Source organism: Aptenodytes patagonicus, chromosome 1 (assembly GCF_965638725.1).
Source record: "Aptenodytes patagonicus chromosome 1, bAptPat1.pri.cur, whole genome shotgun sequence".
Taxonomy (NCBI): domain Eukaryota; kingdom Metazoa; phylum Chordata; class Aves; order Sphenisciformes; family Spheniscidae; genus Aptenodytes; species Aptenodytes patagonicus.
The window spans coordinates 58,456,344-58,462,808 of NC_134949.1; positions in this window are offsets into that span (position 1 = coordinate 58,456,344).

A 6,465-nucleotide genomic window follows, 5' to 3' on the forward strand; every position below is an offset into this window, starting at 1 on the left:
ACCAGTTCAGCTCCTTTTCTCCAAAAAATAAGAGGCCTGGAGTTTCTTAGAGGGAGACGTGCTGCTTTCAAGGTGAGGAGGAATCCACGAGATTTGGCAAGGCAGAAGTGGTGCCTCCCCTGCATCCCTGCATCTTGCTCAGGATGCTGGGCCAGGTTCTTTGACCACCCCCAGGCGCTCAGATGCCTTGGTGCCCGGGGAGCACTCAGCATGCAGGTGGGGAGGACGAGGTTACATGTCTTCAAGCAAGATCCTGCCGATTCAGCCCTGAGTCCAGCTCCTCCCAAGGAACCTTGGCCCTATCCTATAGTCCTCTGCTACGTGTGCCCTGGCCTGACACAGCTCTGAGGGTGCACCTGAATATTCCTGTTTGTTTGTTTTTTTCTCCATTAGGTCTTTTTTTTTTTTTTTAACCAAAGCAAGCCAGCGTGGGTGTAATGAAGAGAGTCAGTTGCAAACTGACAGAAGCTGGGAACACCATGAGGAAAAAAAAGGCAGGGCATATGGAAAAAAGCAATAAAGGCCCTTAATTACAGGTGTGGCCAGGAGCAGCTCCTATTATTAAGGTTGCCGACACTTCCCATTTTAAGACCCTGTTTTCACTTGCTTATAACTTTGTCAAAGCTTCACCACTGGAGCAGAAATTTTCCATAGAAAGTGATTGCCTCAGCTTAAATTTGGCACATTTATTTAGTTCTTTCTGAAAATGTTGGCCCACCACTAGGTTTCCCAGGCTGGAGGAAGTACGTATGTGGCCCCAGGGATGAAAGCTGCAGATCTTCTGGGCTTTCAAGCAAGGGCTTGGCCTTGGGCAGGACGTCAGTTTTTGTGTCATGGAGGCTGTGTTTTGCCAACTCCATGAAACACCGCTGCTCTCCCCCACCAGTGTGGACAAATTACATGGCTTTGCTAAATGTGGGAGGAAGACTTGTCACAGCTTCACAGCTACAAAGATTTCAGCCTCTGCTAACCTGCCCAACCCTCCCTGAGGCTGGCGTGGCGGTGTATGGGCTTTTCCACAGAGGAGCAGGGCTGAAGGAAACCGTGAGGGCTTTCCCTTCTAGGGCCGCATCCTGCTGCTCTGCATCAGGCACCGGGATGAATCTCTCGATGCCTCCCTCTGCCCTGCACTCCCGGCCACCTCTCTTTTGGCTTCTGGGAAGCCCAGTGGAGGAAAGCCCCTGATTTGAATAGGGAAGGGATGAAACTCAAAGGGAAAGGACCAAAAATCTGGGAAAAAGCTAATGAGACTGGGAGACAGATGAGACGGGGAGCTGAAGGGAGGTGCCAGGGCTGGCTGGGCAAGGGGTTATTGCCTGGGAGCTGCTGGAGTGACTTGGGATGGCTGAGCAGGGGAATTGGGAGCAGAAAGCAGGGCTGGCCGGGGCAGTGAGATGGGGAATGGGAAGAGCAGAGGAGGGGTGATCAGATATGGGGAATGGGAGGAGCAGAGGAGGGATGATTGGCAGCAGGGTGGGACAGGAGAGAGGCAGGCAGTGCTCAAACAATTTGCCTGGGGAGTGGGGGATTCTGGTGACAGATGGAGACCGGGGATGGAGGGGAGCTGCCACCGACTGACTGCCCAGGAAGGCTTGGACTGGTGACAGGGAGCAGCTCATGTGGAGGGGGACAGCATGTGGCAGGAAGGCTGTGACTGACTGGCCAAGGACACACACCTGAGCCAGACTGGTACTGTCTAGGCAGGAGACTGGGCCTAGTGGTGCGGTAGGGAAGAGACAGGGAAGGGCAGGTGAGGTGGACCTGGGAGGGGGCAATGGCTGAGCCTGGAGCCCAGGACTTTGTGACAAGCCTGAAGAAGGGCAGCCAAAAGTGGGAAAGCTTGGAGAGGACAAGGGGAGCAGGGAGGACAACCGTATCAGCTTGTGTTTCTGGGACCACAGGTTTCTCCAGTGCCCCAACCAAGAGTCTTCTCCCAAGTCTTCTTCCCAAGTCTTACTGCTCCTGTGCTGTTACCCCAAATGCCACCTGACAGCACGTCTCACCTCTCACCAGCTCTGCTCCTCGCTGAGGACAACAGGCCACTATTGCTATCTGTTATATCAGAATACACATTTCTCATCACTGAGAAATGGCAGCACCAAGGCTGGCTGTACAACTGCCCTTCAATGTCCTCATGTATATGAATTACGTTTGAGTCTTTAATTATGTGGCCACAGATTTATTTTCCACAGGACACCTGCAGCACACAGGTTAGATGGTGCTCCGGATGAGTCTGGGCTGTGTCATGAAGAAGGCTCTTTGCAGGGACTCAGCATCATCTCCCCCCCCCCCCCAAAAGCATGAAGAAAAAGGAGTGACTCATTGGTGAGACAGTTGTGTGTTGGCCTGGATCCCTGCCCCTGCCGCGGATTTCCTACCTGATGCTGAGCGAGTCAGTCACAGCAACCTTTTCAGAGGTAGCTATTAGCTATGTTTTATTTATTTTGGCATTTTGCATTGTTTTTAGCCTTGTGCTATCCTGGGATCCTGATGTCTCATTTGCAGGAGTATTTATTGCTCCCTGCTGCATGTGAATGGGGACTTGCACTCAACTGTAGAAAAGGCTTTAAAATGCTGAGCGCTCTGGCAAAGCGCTCAGGTCAGCATCCCCACCTTGCAGGCTGCATTTGACCTTCCCTCCAGGAATGCTGGGTCTTCTCTAAAACGCTACTCCCTTGCTTGGTATGAATATTGAAAAGGCAAATCCATTATTATTTGGGAAATACTGAGAAACTAGAGTGTGTCCCCCATAAAAAAGACCCTGTGAACATTAATAATTGTTTTTTGAGTGGGGGCTGCCTGTTCTGAATAAACTGTGAGTTAATGCTTTGAACAGCTCTGTTCTGCTCTGTTGGATGTGTCAAGCCACAGGTACCTGCCTCCTTGGGAACCTCTGCTCTTGAACTGCAGGTGGAAATGCATTTGTTCTCACTTCTCATCTTCTCTTGCTTTCGCTGGCCTTGCAGAAGTAGAACGTCAGCACAGAGTCAAAGTTTTCTCTGCTGTTTCCCTGATTCCTCACACTTTCCTAGCATGGGCAAGTCTCTCTGTGAAGAAGCGGCTTTGGTCTTCAAAGCAGCATGTCCCTCTCCGGATAGTGGGCGAAACGGGATTTGGCTAACTGTGGATCAGGCAGAGCTGCCAAATGCGACATGGCATTTCTCTGAGGTCTGCTAGGTCACTGGAGCTCAGCTTTCCCACCAGTTTTACTAGGTGCTATGGATATCATATACAGTGACATTGGAAGGCCATCCAGCAGTGACACTGTGAATAAACAGGGCAGTTCTAGCCCTTCTTCTCCTTTCCTACCCAAGGAATGATGTGGTGGGCAGTGGTGATGCTGGCTGCATGCCCAGTGAGGTATATTCCCCTTGGATACACCAGCCTGCAAGACTCAGCCTAAGACACATCACTATGGGTTCCCTCTACAGCACTGCAGTGTAAGCACTGGGGACTGCCCGAGGACCTTCCCATGAGAACAGGACGGCAGCCAAAGGGCCTGCAAGCAGAGCCACCCCGTGTAGCCCATCTTCTGCCTGCTTGCCTTCAGCAGCAGCACTCCCTGGATCATCTAGGGATGCTTTGGCCATGTCTGAACCCCGTGAAAGGTAGACATGAGGTGTCCCAGGTGCAGGTCCCCCTGTTGCTAAGCTAAGGGGCTTGGCTGGAGCCTCGACTCCCTTCCATGTGCTACCCAAAGATCCTTCCCAGGCAAACCAGGGAAAAGGGGTGAGGTGAGGCCTCCTGGGGTCTCATCTTGGCATGGAGTTGAGAGTGTGGCTGTGGCTCACTGCTGGGTGTGGGAGGTTAGACAGCCTTCCAGGTGCTGTTGTTTAAACAAGGTCTTAATGTGCCTTTGTTGTTGTATTCTGGTGCCTAATACAAGGCTAGATCTGAGGGGATGTTCATTTTTTGGAGAGGTGCACAGAGAGGAAAAGATGCTTGTGGCTATCGCTGCACACCAGTTTGGTAACTGGAGAGGAATGGAGATGACCCAGCACAGATTGTGAGCATGGCTTCTGCCTGTCCCTCAAACTTCTTCCCTTTCCAACCCAGCCCCAACCTCTCTCTAGTCAGAGTCCTGCTGCTTGTGTTATATGTAACACCGACCTTTTTTAGACACTGGGGCAGGAGTTACCTGTTGTACCACTGGAGCACTGACAGTCCTGATGGAGACCAGGGTCCCTGCAGTACTGGCTGCTACACACATAGACAAAACCAGCAGCCCCTGGCCCAGGCTCCTTAATATAAATCACTCATAAGAAGAGGTGTAACTAGGCAATGCTTGGAGAGAAGAAGGTGGGTGTTATTAGATCACATGGTTATCCAGGCTAACAGCACTAAAAGCTTGATTACAATTCAATTAAGGGAATGTTTCTAATTAAAGACTTCTTATTTTAAGCCCTAAATGATTAAAATAAAGGTAGCTGAAGTGCCCGTACACACATTCCGATTTCATCCCCAAGGGCTGTGTCTACGTTCGGGATTTCTTCAAATTCCCTCCCGCCACCTCAACCAGCAACAGGGGGAGAGCTGGCGTGGCCACCGTCCCCCCAGACCCTACACCCGCCTGCCAGGCAGCATCACCCCAAACTCTGCTCCCACCGGCCACGCCGAGAGCCGACTCTCCTGGGATCCGATTCGGATCCATCCTTCCAGGAGCCCTCTCTGGCAAAGCCTGCCTCGCTCAGTGCCTGTACGGGCCTGCCACTTGCAGCAAAGTCATGAGCGGTGTTGGCCTCCAGCAAATTCCCTCTCAGCTGATGTGCACCCACCCAGGTTAGGAGGGCAAGCCCTCGGCTGGATTCGGCAGCAGCTGAGTACTTTATTAGCTACCTTCCCATCTGTTCGCTGTTACGTAAGCTGTGAAACTACAGAGGTTCAATGGAGCATGTGTAAGGAAATGTCATTACTATGAAAAACTCAATTAAATTTTAACTTCTCAGAATGGAGACAAAGTTCTGTGATAAAACTGGCCCGGCTGTGACAGAGGGAAATGGCACTGGTTTCCAAAGGGTTGCATAAAACAGAAACTATTCCCAGGTCTCAATGGTCCGTCAAGCATAAACCAGAAACTATTCCCAGGCCTCAATGGTCTGTCAACTCGGCACGGGCACTGACTGGCAGTGGGATTCAGAGCGTTGCGGCCCACCATCTTGGTATGACTTGAAGCAATGACTGCTTTCTGCACCACATAGTGCCGGCAGGGCTGCAGCTGGGGCCTCCTGGTGCCAACAGCCCATGCTTACGTTGTGTATTTGGAACTTGACATGGGGGTCCTGGCCTAGATGCATCTATGGGCTGGCCCAGTATGGGGGCTCTTGAGTTCTCCCCCATCACGCTTATGTCCTCCACCCTTAGCCCAACTGCAGGAACTGCAGTTCTTGACTTTGCGATGACTGTGCTGAAGCAGCTCCTCCCTAACAAGGCATCCTGGTGCCTGCGAAGCTTGGCAGCGTCTGGCTCTTGATCCACAGGACCTACTGCTGTTCCCTTCCCTCTCACCCTATGCTGGCCTCCAGCCTCCCCCCACACTCCTGCTCCCAGAGATCACAACAGCACCTCACTCCTCCTTTGCCCATCCAGCCCCAACCTCCCACCTCCCAGGAGCCCCCAAACACTTCCCCAGACTGGGCTCCGCTCCTATACCCCCATGCAGGTCTGATACACCCTGGCTGCCTCCCCCCTGACTCAGCTGGCTCTTTCTGAACTGCTCCAGGTCTTGCTGCAGCGCACAGTGGCCACCTGGCCCCCAAACACCCAGGGGTCTGGGGGGTACCCCTGGCTTTGCACCTATCTGCTGCTGGGTGCCCCGTGGACCTCTGCCCATCTGTGTTAGGGTTTATGTGTGCATGCCAACATTTGTGTGGATTTGCAGGTGCTTCACCCCAAGGGGTGCCCCCCGCTCCCGAGGGGCACTGGCCAAGGAGCCCTGACCCTCTCTGTGGGGTTGGGGTGGCTCTGATGCCCCATGGACCTTCCTGCTGGACCCCTACTTGGCATCCACCACCATCGTGATGGGACCCCGTGCCCTTGTGTGAGAATCCCCAAGCAGGGCTGAGGGCTGATGACCCTGCTGTGGCGGCAATGGCACCATACTGGGGCTGCCCCACTGCCCCCCACCGCAGTGGGGTGCCACGAGTGGGCTGTTGCCCCACTCCCCCCGCAGTGCCCCGCTGAAGAGAAACCTTCAGTGGGGAGCCCGGCAGCAGCTGAGGGGAAACGTCCCCCAAAACCCACCCCGGGTGTGTTGGGGGTAGGCCTCCCCCGGCTGGGGCTGAGGGGGGACGCCGGGCGGGAGGGCGGCGGGAAGGGCGGCAGGCGGTTGCGCCTTTAACGGCGGGCGGAGGAGGAGGAGGAGGGCTGGGGCTGCGCTGGGTGACATCAGTGGGTTTGGCTCCGGGGCTCAATGGAAACTGGGTGAGCGCCGGGCTGTGCCGAGCACACGCCGGCTGGAGGGGACGG